The following is a 17,375-nucleotide window of genomic DNA, read 5'->3' as shown; positions in this document are numbered from 1 at the left end:
GGTACCATGGAGCCGGGAATTTGGGGTTGGGATGTGGTTCTTGGCACTGGATTTTAGGTCAATGTGGAGAAATGGGAAGAGACTGGCAGAAGAAGGCAGCAAAGATGCTCTGGAACCAGACTAAAGACATGACCGTCTTGTTCAAACTCATCTTTGGCTTCAAGTAACACGAAGGAGATGAGGATACATTTATTCTTATTTTCCATGGTTTCTTCAGATTGTGTTCTTTGCAATGCTTCTAACACTATTACCTTAATTTCTTTCTTCACCCTGTAGAGTCTTTATATTAATTCTGTTGGCCGAGACTGGTGAAATCAGTATCTACCTCCTGCACACTGAATTTTGATAACCTTGATCAGCAAGGCCAGCCACAGAGTTTCCCATTACAATTTGAAACAGTCCCAACATAATAAATTGCAGGAGGAACAAAGTGTACCTGAGGAGGAAATTTCTTGTGATTAAAAGGCAAGGTTAGCTTGGACTAGATTAGGCATTTCTGTTTCATGACACTCATAAATTTGAAAAACCTATAAAAGAAAGACTGAATAAACAGCCCAGGCAGGTGGCATCATTGAAAAAAGGTTCACATTTTGAAAAATGAGGGAGGGTATGTGACAAAATGGAAAGGACCACTTTCCACCAGCACTGAGCATAGCTACCTCTTTAATAAAAGAAGGGGGTTGGAAAAAAATGGCCTATGTCTTGCATGGTGTCTATAACCTAGTCCGAAGAAGAAGGGATTTTTCAAAGCTGCAATGCAGAGTGATGTTCACCATTAGGCAAGACATCTGCAATGTCTGGGTGAGTTGAAAAGGAAAAGCCTCTACGTGAGGGACTAGCCTCGGAGTGACACAGGGTGACTGCAGAACCCAGAGGAGGGTGGTCCCACATGAGAACTCGTGGTATTCTCTCCCCTCTTACGTCTAGGTTCTCTGATGCTTAGATTGTGCCCTTTCTCTCTATTTCACTTGTTTCTTCTCTTTTCCAAAACTACTTTATTGAGATATTAACTCACAGACCATACAGTGAACCTACTTAAAGTGTACAAGTCAATGGTTCTTAGCATACACATGGTGGCGTGCAACTAGCACCACAATCAATTTTAGAACATTTTCATCACCCTTGTACCAATTATCAGCCACCTGCCATTTCCCCTCTCACCCCACCGCTCCCTCTAGCCCTAGGCAAGCACTAAGCTACTTTCTCTCACTATAGATTTGTCTACTCTGGACATTTCAAAGAAAAGGGGTCCTACAATATGTAGACTTTTGCGACTGGCTTTTTTCACTTAACATAGTGTTTTCAAGATTCATCCACATTGTAGCGTGGGCCAGCAGTCATTTCTTTTTATGGCCAAATGATATTCCATTGTATAGACACATCATCTTTTATTTATCTGTGTATCAGTTAATGGACATTTGAGTTGTTTCCACTTTTTGGCTACTGTGGAAATGCTGCTACGGAACACCATATGTTTTTATTTCTCTTGTGTATGTACCTATGAGAGGCATTGCTGGGTCATATCGTATTAGCTCTACGTTTAACCTTTTGAGGAACCGCCAGACTGTTTTCCACAGTGGCTGCACCGCTTTCCTTTCTGACCACAAGTGTATGAGAGTTCCAGTTTCTGCACATCCTCACAACGCTTATTATCTGTCGGCTCTCTTTTATGTCACACTGCCAGTGTGTATATACCATGCTGTAAACTTGCAGTGAGGAGTTGGACTATATAAGTCATTGGCACAGGAACTGGTACTGAAACCGCGAACGGTTCTCTTAAAAAGCAACGGATTCTGCGGGTCTGCTACACAATCTCATTATTTCTTTATCATTTTTCTCTTTGCCTTCTATTATGCTGCCTTAGTCTTTGAAAATATTTTGTCTGTTAAAGTTAAAGTATTCTTTAGCGCTGAAAGTCTACCTCTTAGACTGTTAAATACGTGATATATTCCCTTAATGGAAGGCTATCTGGCTATAGCAGAAAGAGTGGGTTTGGACCTATGTTTTCTGTGCTGGAGGGAAGCCTATTATATATATTTTAAGTAAAAAAAATACAAGTTGCAAAGTAGTGTGTAGAGTATGATCCCATTTTTGGAAACTAAGAAAGAGACCCAACAGATTATATAAATGCCTATGGTTTTGAGCATGAATAAAGGGGAGGGGGCCATTAACTGTCAAGATGGACCACACAGAAGGAGACGTAAGTGAAGGAAATCAGTAATTTTCTCTTCTATAGTTTTGAATTTTTACTTTGCATGATAATTTTCATTAATTTAAAAATATAAGAAAGAAAGATGAAAGTCTACCTTCTTTTAAGAGAACCAATATATTTTCTTGATTTGCTGTTTAATAGCTCCCATTCAATAATTAGAAATTTAGTTTACTACCTTCCCTTGGAGAAGCTGGGTTTTAAAACTCCTTCCTCATTTATTGTAGAGAAATGAAGTTGTGTAAGAAATACAGGAGCAACGTTTTTCTTTTCATTCTTCCCTTTCCCTTCATCATATATGGACTTTTTTAAAGGCAAATAAGCGTCTATTTCTTCTATAGTAACAAGCCCGATAACTGAGTGTAGGAAATGGAGAGAAGGATCAATACAAGTGTAATACACAGAAATAAAATAATCTGTAACTGCCTTTAAGCCTTTTCCTTGGCCGTTGCCAGCTTGGATGGAATTATATACTTTCTGACGTGGAGGCATCCTCCTGCAAGGGCGGAGCGCAGCCCCGAACTACAAACTGGACAAACATTTCTCATTTGCTACTGGTGGATTCAGCGTCACCACCATCTTACCCGGAGTTCCCTTTTTTGCTGTGTTTGTAAAACGATAAGAAGATCACAGAGTAAAACAAGCGTGTGGAATTTTTTCCCCTTTGAGTCCTAATGCATAATTTCTGGGATACTCCAAACTTCCTTACGTTAAATTTGTCACTCTTTGAACAGAATACCCACCCTTGAACATGCAGTAGAAGCTCCAGTGAGGGTATAAATCTTGACTAACAGGATCCTACACAAAACTACATTTTAAAAATTAACTTAAAATCCCACTAAATACCTTAACTTTCCCTACCCCATTTACTCTCTCTATAAAACGTAAATATCGTCAACAGTATTCAACAGCCTTCTCGATGTTCCTATTCATAAGATATTAGTATCTAATATTTCTAGAGGACAAAGGAAATGACCACTGTACACCATATTTACAATCCAATTTATCACTCAAAATACGGGTCTAATGGAAGCCATTGCAGGTTACACCCCTCAGCATTCATCCTGAACTCGGCTGTGAACTCTATGTACCTGTCCCTGGAAGTGTGTGGTTGAGACTTGACGGTGAACTTGATGAGAAGCCTGAGAAGGGAAAACCCCAAGTGCATTTGCAAGCAGGGAAAGCAGGATTAGATGAACAGCCCCAGAGAATATGCATTTTCTTCACGATAAGATTTGTGAAGCCCCCGGCGGGGACAAACATGGATACTGAAGAGGAGGCTTGGTGGCTCAAACAAGAAAATGAGGTTGTGAGTCTGCTGACTTATAAAGAAAAGGCATCTTCTTAAGCAGGTACCACGAAGGGTTTAGATACCCGCCACAGAATAGCGCAATTCTGACATTAGCAACCATTTGTACCCATTTGTAAGGAGAGTAATCACTTTAAATTTGGTTTTTCTCAAAAGCGTTCTGAAAATGAATTTGCTTTTTATTTTTTACCCAGTCATTGTTTCTTTAGAACAACCCGGGACCCAGCGATGGATGCTAATACGCCTTCAACCCTACAACGTATCTGCTGCTATCTGATAATTGAACTGCAGTAGGTATTGGTATAAATATGCGTGTGGTTTGGCGCGAAGCAGCAGGTGTTTAATAATTGTGACTGAAGCGGCACCACAGTGCTTCACAATGTGGATACAAAGTTGGCAGTGTGGCAAGGAACCAGATACAAGTTCAGCAGCAAGAGGGTGCTCAGGACATCAGACCAATAAAGGCCGAGGCAGGGGGCAAGGATTACCCCTACTGTGTCCAGAGGAGAGCTATAAGCTATCTATCTACTCACACCTTCTGGCAGGTAATCTACAGAGCAGGTTGGCTGCCAAGTCTGAAAGAGGCACTTACCTACTTAACAGCCCAAATTAGTTAATAATCAGTTAGGAAGGGGAGCTAAAAGAGGGAACTAGGAGGAAAACATTCACATGAAATGATGATGAACTGCAGCTCTTTAACTGGTGTCTTTAAGTACAGAAATTTAAAGCTGAGTAAACATGGCCATCTAAATCCTTTAATCCCACCGCTGACATTCGTAGTGACTGAGAAGGATTAATCATTTTGATCTCTAAATGAATCATTTTAAAGAGTTCATATTTAAAAGGAATAAACTTTGGAGTTGCAGTAATTAGCCTAGGGGATCTGATGTCTGTTTCAGGTTTTTGTCTTTCTTTATGAAACCCTGTTCTCCCGAAGAAAAGGTTTTCTTAGCACCAGGAAGTATTTCAGAAAACATGAAAAAGGGTTTCAGATTCCTTTCGTTTTTGTAAGATGACAGAGGGTAGAACTGGAAATTCACAGCAGCATTAAGTGCTGAACGGTAAGACCACATGGTCATATTTCTTTTGAAGTCTAGGATCAGTTCCCATTATTCACTATAATGGCATCCAAGACTAAATGAAATCTCGGTCTTTAAAATTAAAAGCATTTTGCTCTTGGGTCTCAAATTTTCCTCTTTCACAGTTTCCAACATGCCTGAATGTTTAATCTATTTTCAAAATGCAAAAAATACAAAGGAACAAAATAAAACTAAGAGTAAGAAAAAAATGGATGTATTCCATTTCACTTCCAAAACAGGATAAAATGGTACAGAGAGACACACAATTAGTATCTTAATCAACAGAGCTATGAATATTATTTTTACATCCGCCAAATGCTATTGGTGATATTCTAAAATTATACATACATCTTGCATGATTTACATCTCAGAAATATGAATTTAATTCTTTTGACCTATCTGGAAACACACACTATGCGGAAAGATTTAAAAATTATTTATCATTTCAGGGAATTCCAACATTAAAACTGCCAAAACATGTAACCTATATCCAAGAGTTAAAAATGGACCTTTTTTTCTATTTGGAAATGGATGAATATATTTGAAAGGCATGGTCCCAGCTACGTGCCACAAGTCGGCCTCCGCTCCCTCGGTGCTGTCCTGGAAAGGTTGGGCTGCCATTATCTTAGTGGGCAGAATGTCTTTATCCAGCAAAACACTGTAGTGCATTGGCAGCAGAGGTGGTCTCTAAAAGGACTGTGCTTGTGGTTCAGTGGAGACAATGTGACTGTCCCAGGACCAAGTGAAATGTCATCTTGGCTGAAGCTGGACGCAAAGAGAAAGCAAACCCCAGACCTCCCACGTCCAGCTACACTTGTTTGAGCATGCCTAGCTTGGGGGTTTGTTTCTAAAGTTATTACTGCTTAGGTAAATTCTATATGCAGTGAAGCACACAAATCTTAAGTGGACACTTCAGTGAGTTCTAACGTATGTTTCCACCACGAAGCCCAGCTAAATACAGCACATCTTCTTCACGCCCGCAAAGTTCCCGTATCCCCTGAAGTCAATCCCCGTCACCATAGGCAACTACTGTTCTGACTTTTTTTTTTTTTTTTCTTTTTTTGCGGTACGCGGGCCTCTCACTGCTGTGGCCTCTCCCGTTGCGGAGCACAGGCTCCGGATGCGCAGGCTCAGCGGCCACGGCTCACGGGCCCAGCCGCTCCGCGGCATGTGGGATCCTCCCGGACTGGGGCACGAACCCGTGTCCCCTGCATCGGCAGGCGGACCCTCAGCCACTGCGCCACCAGGGAAGCCCCTGACTTCTTTTATTATAGATAGGTTTTGTCTGTTCTTGAACTGAATATAAACAGTCACACAGTAACGACTGTGGAGCCTTTCACTTAATGGAATGCTTTTGAGGTTCTTCCACATTGTTGCTTTATCAGTAATTCATCTTTGGTATTACTGGGCTGTGTTCTATTGCATGAATGGAACTACAATTTGTTACATCCATTCACTTGGTGATTCCTGTTTGGGCTGATTATGGAGAAAGCTGCCATGAAGATAAAGCTTCATTTGTCTTATATGTAAATACTTAGGATATGCATTGCTCGGTCAAAAGGAAGAGGTTATTTTTAACTTTACATAAGACGTTGCCGAACAGTTTCCGAAAATCTTGCCATTCTACATTTCGCACTCCCATCAGCAATGTATGAGAGTTCAGTTGTTCCACATCCTTACAGATATTTGGTGCTGCGGAATTTTTTACTTTAGCCATTCCAGTGGGTGAGTGGTAATATGTCGTCGTAGTTTTAATTTTCAGTTCCCTGATGGCTAATGATGTTGAGCACTGTTTCAGGTACTCATCAGACATTTGTGTATTTTCCATGTAGTTTTGAAGGATTTTGTCCATTTTTAAATTGCATTGTTAATCTTTTTATTATTGAGTTATAGGAGCTCTTTATATAGTCTGGATATAAGTCCTTTGTCATATATATGACATATACGTATATATGTGTATATATTATGCATGCATATGACATATATACTGTCATATATATGTGTATGTGTGTATGTATACATATATATATATATATATATACACAATTTTCTCTTACACTGTGGCTTGCTGTTTCATTTTCTTAAAGGTATTTTCTGATAAGTAGAAGTTTTAATGTTGATGAAGTCCAATTTATCAACTTTCTTTTTCTTCTATGTTTTGTCCTTTTTATGACCTAAGCTATCTATGCTTACTTCAAGGTTGCAAGCATACTCAAGAACATGGTTAACTTTTTCTGTGGTTTTCTTAAAAGGGCTTGGTTTTTTCTTGTAAATTAGGAAGGCGAAAGAGTAGGAAAATAATAGGATCAGACTCTGTTTATTTCTGGCTCTGGAACTCACCAGCTGTTGACTGAGTGAGCATTTTCACAAGTATGGGTCTCAGTTTTCCTCATCTATAAAATGGACTTAGAGGATCTCAGATATCTCCCAACCGTAAGTTTATGCAGAGGCATAAAGAAGGTAGCACAATGGACCATGAAACAAGGCTGAGAACAATAGTATCATGAGTCCAAGCAGGAGGAAAAGGAAGAGAATAGACCTTGGTAAAAGTACGGGTCACAAGGGTTAAAATGTCCTTTAGTACCAGGAACTTTGGGTTTATATTTCATCCCTAAACTAAATCAGAAACCCTGTGCCGTGCTCCTACTGTGCCTGGAATTCATCCTGAATTGAAAATCAACCCTCAGGACAGTGTGAACATTAACAACGGTATCTGCCTGTCTGGAAAGGTGCTTCTCCTCCCCACTCCTATGGTTCCAAGACAGGGATTATTTTTGCCTTTGACCTTTGATGATTTAGAGCGGCAGGTTTTCCCTCATAGCCCCACTCTCCAAATATAACCTCTGTGACTACTTTACTGTTTTTTCTTTCCTTTCTCTTTCTTTCTTTTTTTGTAATTCTGCAAATGGATTTTGTTGTGTTTATTTCAATACTTTTAAGAGTTTTTTTTTTTTTTTTTTTTTTTTTTTGCGTTACGCGGGCCTCTCACTGTTGTGGCCTCTCCCGTTGCGGAGCTCAGGCTCCGGACGCGCAGGCTCAGCGGCCATGGCTCACGGGCCCAGCCGCTCCGCGGCATGTGGGATCTTCCCGGACCGGGGCACGAACCTGTGTCCCCTGCATCGGCAGGCGGACTCTCAACCACTGCGCCACCAGGGAAGCCCTTTTAAGAGTTTTTGAGTCAAGTTTTGTGTGATGCAATTCACAAGTTGGTCTTTATTTTTTTTGGCTTCTTCCTAATCCCAAACTTCACAGTTGTACAGCAAGTCCTTGCTGTAGGAATCGATGTATTGCGTTTAGATGTTGATAATGGATCACTGTATATTTTTCAATGGAAACAACATGGAGGAAGGCCCGATGGAACACGCAAGTGTATTAGGTCACCTGGATGGAAGAACATTCTAGGGTGTGACTCCAATGTACAAGGCTGTCTGTCTGAAAAGAATGTGTGCAGAATTCCAAACAGGAACACCTGTCACTATGGTTGCTTCTCCCATTCATTTTCTGCTTACCAAGCCGGGAGGAACTTCCTCAGCAAATCACTGGTGGTCACCTGGTTCACAGATGCTCTATGAGGGATGCCAGGACACGAGCTGTGCAGGGCGGATGCAGGGGCCCGGATGAGCTACTGCTTTTCTCAGACTAATAGGAAAACTCGTGACCTTTTCATGTGTTCACTGACCACTTGAATTTGCTCTTCTGTGAATTGAAGCTATTTCCCGTTGGGTTGTCTTTCTGTTTTCAATTTGTAAAAGTCACTCTTACTTTATTGTGTGTGTGTGTGTGTGTGTGTGTGTGTGTGTGTGCGCGTGTGTGTGTGTGTGTGTGCGTGTGTGTGTGTGCGTGTGTGTGTGCGTGTGTATCTTTTATCTGTCACATGGATTATAAACATATTTCCCAACAAAATAATTTTGTCCATGGTATGCTTATTTATATTTTATATAAAAGATTTTAAGTAAAAAATAATCATATAAGGCTTCTCTTCTGGTTTTTTTATTTCAGTTAGAATGGTCTCCTCTATTCTCGGGATGTACACAGTCCCTGGGGCAGGCCGTGTAGATTCGCAACCAGCTTTTCCTTGCCTCCCTCTGTTATAAAAGCTGGAAAGCAAAAATAGTCAATGTTCCCTCTTCTCATGCAGCTAAGCGTAGCCAAGGATAACAGTTGTGAAAAAAAGAGATGCAAGAAGACGTCTCTGGGGAGTGAAAGGAAATAGTCCAATGGAGAGAAACACTTCTCCCTTTTGCTTTGGTTCTATTTCAACAGGAATATGAAAATGCAGCAAACATCTGGGGATCCGTAGGGCAAAGGTCACATGCTACAGATGACTGAGCCAAGAAAGACAGAAGGTAGCTGGGGCCCTGATGGCATCTTTGAACCCTGGACGGTCTGCCTCTGGACTTCTTGTTTTGTAAGAAAATAATTCTGATAGGTGTTTAAACCACTGTTTGGGGAACTTTCTGCTACTCACGGGTCAAGTCATTGCTACTTTATTCAGTCTCTCCAATCAACTTCTAGAGTTCTTATTGCTTTATTTTTTACATTTGTCTTTAATCCATCTTAATTTATTTTTGAATATGCTGAAAGATATGGGTCCAATTTTATATTCTTCCAGATGGATAACCAGCTGTGCCAGCACCATTTATCAAATCCCAATGAATAGAAAAACCATTTTTTGTTTTATGCTAAATTTCCCTGTATGCTAGGATCTAGTTCTGAAATTTTAGCCAACTCCACTGATCAACTTGTCTTTATTTACGCCAGTATCTTATAGACGTGATTACATGGCTTTATACTATTTTAAACAATATATGGTAAGGCCCTTTTATCCTCACTTTTGAATATATTTTTGACATTTATTCTTCCACGTTAATTTTCAGATCACTTTCTCCAATTAAACATAAGCCTTGACTCCTATGCATTTATTTTCATAGAACTGGTATTTTTATACCTGTCTTCCCATCCGAAAACATTGACTGTCTTTCCATTTATTCAGATCTGTTGTCTGTCTCACAATAATATTGACAGATCTCTTCATATTAGGTCCTATACCACTCTTGTTAACATTTATCCCAGAGAACTTTATAGTGTTTGTTGCCATTGTGGTAGGATATTTTTTTCTGACCGCCAAGTTTAGCCAATTATTGTTTAATAAGTACTTAATGGTATACGACGTGCATCAGGTATTATTCTAAGCAGTTTATATATATCAACTCATTTCATTCTCAGCAAACTGTAGACTGAAGCAGAAGCACAATGTACACAGAAGGAAACTGAAGCACAGAGAAACTAAGTGATTGTTCAAGCGAGTTACTCGGCCAAAATGAGGTGACTTGCCGCTTGGTTAATGAATGGCAGGTGTGGGTCTCAAACACACATCTTCATCCAGAAAATATACTCTTAGCTATTATGCTAAATATACTACCAGCGATGTCCATAGATTCATCTTGCATTTACCCAATTTGCTTCAAACTTGAAAAAAACTTTTCTAGTGGTTTTTATTTCACATGGTTTTTGTATGTACAAAATCAATCACGTATTTAGCAAAAGTGCTAATTTTAACGTTTTCCAAAATATATATCAATTGTTTCATTTTCTTCTCTTACTACAATTGCTAAAATGTCTAAACAATTTTGCATAGTAATTGTGCGGGTAGGTGAGCCTTTTTGTGTTACTGATTTTAACTGAAATGGTCCTAGAATCTTACCCTTGAGAATGCTTTTTTTTTTCCTGCGGTACGCAGGCCTCTCACTGTTGTGGCGTCTCCCGTTGCGGAGCACAGGCTCCGGATGCGCAGGCGCAGCGGCCATGGCTCACGGGCCCAGCCGCTCCGCGGCATGTGGGATCCTCCCGGACCGGGGCACAAACCCGCGTCCCCTGCATTGGCAGGCGGACTCTCAACCACTGCGCCACCAGGGAAGCCCTGATTTTTTTGATTGATCATCTTACACGACTAACATATTTGTTTTCTTCCTTCTTGTTTACTTAGTGAGTTTTATTTTAATCAGGAATGGGTTTAAAATTTTATCCCAAACCTTTTCATCATCTAGTGATAAGATCATGCTTTTCTACACTGATTTATTAATCTAATTACGTTAATAGATTTCCCAACATTGAAAAATCCTTGCATCATCACCCAGGATTAGTAACCACTTGGTTATTAATCTGGTCCAGACTGTTACCGTTTTTATACATTGCTAGGTTCTTATATACAAATGGTTGTTTAGAATTTTTATTACATACATATTGAGAAGAAATTTTGGTCTAGATAGTTTCTTTTTTGTACCATGTTAATCAAGTTTTGTTGTTAAGGTTATGTCAACCTCATAATATGAATTTTAGTGCTTTCCATCTTTTTCTTTTCTTTTTTATTTTTTTGGTGTTGAATAGCTTTTTGAACTATGGACTTAGCTGTACTTTGAAGGTTATGTAAGATTTACCTAGGAACCTATCTGGTACTTTTTAATGGTGTCCCTTTTAATCACCTTGCTAATCTCTTTTGAGGTAACTGATTCTGATGACTTTTCTCCATGTTTTGAAATAATTTGGGGTTGATCAAATTTTACTAAGAAAAAATAAATTTCCCTGGATTTAAGAAAATGTGCTGTCTGGAGCAGTTCCTTTCGTCGTCATGACGTCTTCAGTATCTCTCCTTATTTTCACTCTCATTATTCTTTAATCGGGACCATCGGGGCTTTCTGGTTTCTTAGACTTCTTAAAGCATCAACTTTTTGTTTGCTTTTAATTTAAGTTTATCATGATGATCTACTTCTTCCTATTTTCCTGTGGTTCCTTTTTCCTGATATTTCACTTATTTCTTAATATATACAGTATGTTCGTTTTTGTTGGTCTTTTTAGATCTGTTTCTGAAGGAGGTGAACCACATATCCCTCAATAAATGTGTTTTAACAACATTTTTTCCCTAAAAGCTTTTGCTTTGTAAATTTAGCTACTATACTGCGTAATGTATGCACTTTAAGAGTATTCATCCCGTTGTCTCTTACCATTTACTTAGTGGTCCTCTTTACCCTGTTTAGTGTTTTTAATTGTAAATTCCACCTTTCCCGATATTAATACTGCCAATCCTACTTTCTTTTTGTTTGTATTCACCTGATATCTCTTGATATCCATCTCTTTATTCTCAACCACTTTTTAACCATTTTAAGTCTGTTTCTTATAAATACCAATAACGTTTCTAAATCAGCTGGTTAGTTTCTGTTTGTGTCAAAATTCAGCTCATTCCTATTTCATGTAATGTGTCATACGGGAGAGTTCACGTCTTCCGTCTTGTTTTATGGTTATTCATGATTTTGCCTGTTTCCTCTTTCCCCTTGGAGCTGTTTTTGCTAAATTGATCAGATCGCTATTCATGCCTTTTCCCCCCTGCTAATTAGGTAGGTCTATTGTGCTTTCTTCATTTCACTAATGATTACCTTCCCTTCCCTGACATTCATATTCAAATACATATTTTTCATTACCACATGAATGCAAGATAGCAATTATTCCCCTCCACTGAAGCTCTGCGCCATGACTGTTTCTCCCCTCTTTCTTCAGATGAGATTTTGGGAACACTTTTAATTTCCCTACCAGCTTCCCCCAACTATTGGGTTTTGCTGATGCGGAAGGAGTTTTATTTCTAGTCTTTTCTTAGGGCTTCCCTTGCAGTGGTTCTTGCACATTTCCACTCGCTCTATCGTCCTTTGGGATTTGACCGCACATACACTGCACGGTGGGTGGTTCACCACATTTTCCTTTCCTTTCACAGGTAGTGACTCTGATTCAGTTGGTATCACTTCTTGAATACTTCAGATGGTGCGCGTTGGTGATACAGTCTCTGAATCTCTGCACGTCCCTAAATATCTTGCGTTTACTCTGAGAGATGGATGATATCTTCTCTGCATATAGAACCCCCGGGCTGTAGTCTTTTCCTTGTGGTAGAAGTTATTCTGTTGTCTTCTAGTTTTCACTGTTGATGATGAGAGAGTCATTAGTTTTATATTTGTTTCTTTTGTAAGTCACAAGAAGAGTAACTTGTTTTTCTTTCTCTAGAATCTTGTAAAATATCTTCATCCACAAAGTTAAAGAATTTCTCGAGGATGTGCTAAGGGGTGTGTGTGTGTGTGTTCTTAATTTTACCTGGAACTTCGTCTTCTGAGTCATTTCTTCTACTTGGTCTTCAGAACCAGTCATTTGGATTTCAACAGTGACCACCCTTCCTTCTTCAACATGCCTATTCTGCTTCTTCTGGTTTCTAAACTATGCCTTTCCCCACCTTAGCGCTCGGCCGTTACTGCTGGCTTTGCTCCTGTGCCTTTTTTTTTTGTGCTTAGATGTCTGAGAGTGCTCTTATTATAATCTTTCGTTTGGGTTTGGGCTTTCCTTTTCTTCCCATCGCTCATTTGCATTCGGAGCTTCCTGATCCGTCTGTTTTGCATCATACCTCACTTCCTACGTGCTGGGCGCCATTAAGCTTGTCGCTGCTTTCCTGGGGGCTGCCTTGGAAGCAGTGACAAGTCGTCTTAGTCGCTGGGGACAAGCCTTTCTACTCCCTGGGTTCCGGGGCTGGCACTCTCAGTACTGGAGTGGAGAAAAGGCGTCCACTTAGGCTCCCTCAGCTCCTGAGGGGCAAGGAAGACAGCTGCCCCTGCAGCACGACGTCCACTCCCGTGAGTAGTGTGGGAGGGGCCGGGGAGCCTCTCTCCGGCACCGGGAAGCCACAGCGTCCTCTCTGATCCTCACGCTAGGGCTTCACCCCACTTCGAGCGTTCATCTGGCCCAAGAAGAAAGGCACGTGCATCGTGGACCCTAAGAGGGTTCTAGACCTCATTTGCACCCACATCACTGCTCAGATCAGGAGGGGTAGAGAGCCATTTGGGAGATGGGTAAATGAGGCATGACTCGAACAACGCTTATACCACAGTCCCGGATACATGTGCACAGAAAAACTCAGACCGTGCCTCTAATGCCCTTCTGTTTCTCAAAAGAGGGTCACATTTGGTCAGGGGAAGGTCTAGCATCCGGAATCTTGTATAAAAGGTGGACCGGGACTCAGGACACAGCCCACCAAGCAGGTGCAGCAGGAGGCTTCAGGGCTTGTGGCATCTCCTTTCCCACCAACTCTACTGGAACCGGCCTTGGGCCAGCAATACCATGAGGTGAGAAGTCGTGTCTGTGGGAGCTGGCGGTTGCTGAGCACCCCTGATGGCGACAAGCAGGAAGAGAAGGCAAATCCCAGAGCAGCGGTGAGGAAACAGGAGAGTTGCTGGGACCAGAAGCAAGCGGTCAGGGAGCCCCACTCAGAAATCAGTGACCTTCCTCCTTCCCTTTCCTACTTTGTAAATTTATTATGTATTTTGATTTCAGGTGCGTACAAACACAGACATAAGGCTGTCTGCTTTTCAAATTTAAAAACAGGTAACCTTCCTCCCCTGACATTCTATAAATGAAGAATAAATGGTAGGCTTTTCATTTTAAAATTCTGAAATTCACAACCACGACACTGATGACTGACTAACGGGTAAACACTTTGGGTTAAGACTGTCTCAGAGGTGTTTTTCCTTTTTTTCCAGGGTTAGGGTTCTGTGGAAAAAAAGTGTTCCCACTTCCAGATATCACCTCATTTCAAACTTCGCCTTCACGGCCAATGTTCCTCACTGGAGTTGATGAGCTTCCGCATTTGGTCAAGGACATCACAGGCAATGTATATAGTGCGGAGAAGGAAAGAGCTTTTATTTTATCACTTCTCTAAAAACTGTGGGATGATCTTACGCAGCTGTTTCATAAGAAATGTGTCTCAGATCTGACAGGATAAATTCCCTTCAAAGATGAATCAAAGAAAATAGTATCCAAGAATGCCAAAGAAGCCACTATTAGCCTAACCCCATCACACCTACAGAGAGCTCCACAGCTGCTGAAAGGACTATTCCCACCAGCCAGTAAGCCACACGGAGAGATTTAAAAGGAGAGAAAGAGATCTGTGTGAGAACCGGTCAAACGACACATTACTATGGAAAGGAAACCCTCCTTAGCTTTACAGTGTCTGAATATAACACGTAATTAACAATAGCCACTTGCCAGTCAGTAAAGCCATAGAAAATGATTAAAATTAAGTTTGATAATAGCCATAAAATTGGTCGATAAAAATAAAAATATTACATTTCTTTTTTTTATAGTTGACTAAAATCATTGTGTTTCTAGATTTGAATTCTCCATGTAATTGCATTAACAGGCGTCTCTACTACCCCTTCCTGCGGCTGAAGCTGCATTTTCCTGTGTCATTCAAAGAAGGAGTGGATTTGGACTGGCAAGGCGCTTTGAAACTCCATGGACAAGCTCAATTAGCATGATTCTTTGGAAGAGTTTCAACGGTCTTTGGCTACCATTAATATTTTTAATCTTTCATTTTTATTATGTGTATGATGTCAGGAGCTGTGGCAGGAAGCACATTTTGTCAATTAAATAATTAATACCACAGCATAATAGTCAGGGAGGAAAAACTGACATTTGTCAGGTTCAAAGAAAATGAAAGGCTGGGAGGATTCTTCATCATGCGTGCTTGGGAAACACATCATCCGATAGCAGACTTTCCCTTGTTCCTTCCTCACCTCATCTGCCGCTCTTGCTACAAATATTCCCCACATCAAAGCAGACGAAAGAAAAAGCATTTGCAATGCCTCCCTCTTCCCCACATGCTCATCCACCCGATCACAAAATCACGTCCATTTTATTTCCCAAATATTGTGTCCAGTCTCCTCATTTCTCTCGATCGGTACCATCAAAATTGGCTAAGACTGACTCCAGGAAACCAGAGGGCAAGGTTGACACTGAACTGCCCGTTTTCTGCCTTGGCAACCGCACAGAGGTTAGAAGCCTGAGCACCTGGGGGCAGACAGGCCTGGGTTCAAGTCCCAGCACGGCGCTCACTGGGATCTCAGGCCTCCAAGCCTTGACCGTCTCAACCTGTGAAAGGACGATGCCCCTGGGCCCTACGTCCCGAGGTGCTGTGAGAGTTCAGTGATGGTGCACGTGACTCCGAGCACACTGACTGGAACGAGGTGAGGAATCAGCACAGCTCAGCTGTCCATAGCAGTGCCTTCCATTTGCGTCCTTAATACGACCTGACTTAGGAACACGCCAACTGGGTGGCAGCACCTCCGCGCTCTGAAACCTCTTCTCACCACTGCACTTGGCCGCTCCTGACAAGAGGCCCCTGTCGGCTACCTTGTCTCTGTCCCTTCCCTCTGCCCCGTTCACTCTCTAGTCCTTGGCTGGCAAGGAGCTAGGTGACAGGGATGTTTGGTCCCCTAAGACTCTGGTTCTGGGCTTTCCACAGATGGTCTCGCCGTGTCATCAGCAACAGTGTGCACTGGACGAACGCTGCCTGGGAGGTGAAGACTTCAGCTCGCTATTTTTAACCCGTTAAGCGTCCTCTCTGCCTAAACTAAACGCTTGCTGGGGGCAGAGACGCGCTTCCCCGGCGCATCACGCCACACGTGCTGCTTTGTTCCCTCTCACAGGATCCCACAGTGTAGCTTCTTCTTTGCCAACAGGTCACTAAAAGTTATTTTTGTTACAAAAGGTAAGACTTCACACCGGGTTCAGATTGCCTGCATTTCTACAGTACCTGCTGTTTTTGAAACTGGTGAAAAATGTACTCTGATAATCTCTGTTCACTGTGTAGAGATTATGCAAGAAGAAATGGGGTTTAGAACGATCACACATGGGACAGTGAACTCAAGTCCCTTAATTTAGCAAGAGTACCTATCTCAAATATCTGCTCCGTGTTTCCCTTAAAAACTGGATTTGAAATGTTCAGCAAGTTTTTCCTCTTTCGTATAATTTGATACCTGTAATTAGTAAGGCATGCTTTCGCGGGGAACACAATCTTTCTGGCACATCAAATGAGTCTTCTTGACGTAAACTGGTTTAGGTGAGGGAACACTATTTCAACCTATTGAGGGTGGCTCTTTCCACAACGTAGAGAAGAAAAGAACCATGGAAAAGTTCAAACTTTGGAATGATTTATAGCATTGTTACTTTTTCTTAAGTTTGTTCCTGTTCAGTATTAAACTGTTAGTCACACTGTCTGTAAGGTGACTGGAAAAGAATGAATATATTCTTTATTTCTGAAGTTTAATTTATTTTTCCTTGTTTCTTGATAAAATTAGCTACGGGATGCTAAGTTCTAGGTAAATGAACTGTGCAGTGCAGATGTAAGAGGATCTTATTTTTATTAGTGGCAATGTCGCCCACATCTCAAGGCTGTGTTGGAAGGAACAAAATGTCCCTCTGTATGCCTAATTTTAAAGAAGCCACTGTCTTTAAAGCACGGAAATCAGTAGGGTTAGGACTGTGAACTCGAGTTACAGAAGTCGCTATTGCACTGGTAGAACACGCAGGCAGAAAACAGAGCGTAAAAGTGTCCAACAAACACCTGGGAATGACCAACACATAATGGATCACATTATGGGAAACTAGGATGTTTTGAGGCCTAAACTTAACGTCCCAAAATGCCTTCGAGAGAGAAAATGGAACCCTTGTGACGCAGGCTCTTCTATAAACAGACAAACAGCTGGGCCAGATGGATCACGACATGATCCAGAGAAGAATTCTTACTTTCTCATGAGGGAAGATGAGTTTCCTCACGCCACTTCTAACTACAAAAACAGCGTCCGTGTGCACCTCCCTGAGCCTGGCAGGGAGCCCTGGAGACCTGGGTTTCCAGTTTAGGCACCAACACTGGGACCACACGCAGAACCGCAACCTCACGTATGAAATGTGG

The 17,375-nt window shown here is 41.3% G+C and overlaps 1 protein-coding gene across 16 annotated transcripts in view; it reads right to left on the bottom strand.

The window, feature by feature from the left end:
• The window catches only part of TENM3 (teneurin transmembrane protein 3), a 697,856-nt gene that overhangs the window by 414,544 nt on the left and 265,937 nt on the right, over nucleotides 1-17,375 (bottom strand). The window lies entirely within an intron of this gene.

Source organism: Stenella coeruleoalba (assembly GCF_951394435.1).
Source record: "Stenella coeruleoalba genome assembly, chromosome: 21".
In the NCBI taxonomy this organism is placed as follows: Eukaryota; Metazoa; Chordata; class Mammalia; order Artiodactyla; family Delphinidae; genus Stenella; species Stenella coeruleoalba.
This window is presented reverse-complemented; position numbering and strand designations above follow the sequence as displayed.